The sequence below is a fragment of the Atractosteus spatula genome, chromosome 12, assembly GCF_055471065.1.
Source record: "Atractosteus spatula isolate fAtrSpa1 chromosome 12, fAtrSpa1.hap1, whole genome shotgun sequence".
NCBI lineage: Eukaryota > Metazoa > Chordata > Actinopteri > Semionotiformes > Lepisosteidae > Atractosteus > Atractosteus spatula.
The window spans coordinates 1670606-1672423 of record NC_142717.1 but is presented as its reverse complement, the minus strand read 5'-3'; positions in this window follow the sequence as shown (position 1 = coordinate 1672423).

Sequence of the window (1818 nt, the reverse complement as noted above, 5' to 3'; positions counted from 1 at the left end):
AGAAATACGTTCGTGCTGCTGAGTTAGGCTGAGAAAGCAGTTCCGGAGTTTAACCTGCAATATAGGGTACACAGTTCACGACCTAACGCGAGTATCCATCCTTTCCCATTGTTTGGAATTTTAGGAAATCGTAGTTGCACATAACAGCATTACAGATCTGTTTTAATTTTAAATATTTTATATTTAATTTGATTAATTTAAAATATTTATATACAGAAATTATAATTTTATATAGCATGGCTCGATTTTTTTATCCTAACGTCGCCCTGAAGGATTATACACATCCTGATGAATGAGGGGTAACACTTTCATTGTCTACAATAAAACTTCACAGGTTGTGATTGTATCGATAGACTGTTTTTATAAGTGTCTCGGCAAGACAAAATGCCAGCTCTGACAAATCTATAATTTTACACAGGGTGCAAGATTCAGAAGTAATATTGTCTGGCTATGCAAGATCCTGAGTGTGTTCACTTATTCTACTAATTTACTACACTATATATGCCATTGAATAAAGGTTACAATTTGAAGTAAATTTAATTCTCATTCCACACAGACTAAAGATCAATCAAAATACTTTAATGAAGTACTTAATGAAGATAATTGTGTTATTCCTTTAACAACTTTCTCAGTTTATGATGAATAAGCACATGCAGCACACAATGAAAGTTTACATAATTTTAATTCCAAAGCACAAATCTGGTGATTTATGTTATCTATACAGTATATAGATATAGGTATATTCAATTATATACAGTATATAAAAAATATAGGGGATATTCTTTATGTAGCATTGAATACTTACATAAAGCAATGTGACAAGGTGTGATTTGGTTACTATTATTAATCTCATCAGAAATAACAAAACAGATAACTCATATTTGTGACATTACTGTGGACTAAAGCCACAAATCTGTTTCCACATTATAATAGTAATACATCTGGTTAGTTCTCTTGAACAAAAATCAATTTCAAATGAAACATTTCTCTTAGGCCAGCAATTGAGCTACAGAAATTTCAATCTCTTAAAAAAGATAAATGTTGTTTTTGACATAAATACCAGCAGATATCTTTATCAGCCAAAAACATATCTCAGGAAATATAATTACTATTTACTGTAATAAAAGCTACACCAAAATAGTTCTTTCCTGCCACGATATTTAGAATCAATATTTAGAATCTGCAATATTAAGTTTGAAACAAGCATCATCACCAACATTTTGTATAACTAAAGAAATGAAATATGAGTGCAGGATAGGAATGAATTCCCAAATCTAGAATACAGGGTCCTTGATTTTTTCATCTGTGAATATTTATCCCAATATTGTTCCATTTTAATAATATTTGGAGTTCAATATGAAATGTTTTTTATATTCTGTTGTACAGCTTTGACTTAATGATACAAATTCTTATGTGCTACTGTTTTTAAACAAAGGCTCCTACAGAATTACCTTTTCTCTTTACTATATTAAATGTTGTTTTCTTTGGATAAGTGTACATTAAATGTCTCTTAGAAATAAAAAAGAAAATCATTAGTTCTTGACACTATATGGAGAGGAAAGGTTTCTAATGGATAGGAAAAGAGCTTCCTCTAAGTAGGGGGTTTGTATTATCTAATGGGTGACATGAAAATTAATCAATCAGTGTTCTAGTCTGGGTCTAAGTCAAAATAATAGCAAAAAGATATTCACCACTTTATGATTAGATTAAGAAAATCATTGAACTAAAAAAGAAAAATTATTGAGGAAAAATTCAATAAGTATATTTTTTGTCTTTGCTGTTTAGTGCAGTAGCCCAGAAGATGCATTTAAAAGCTGA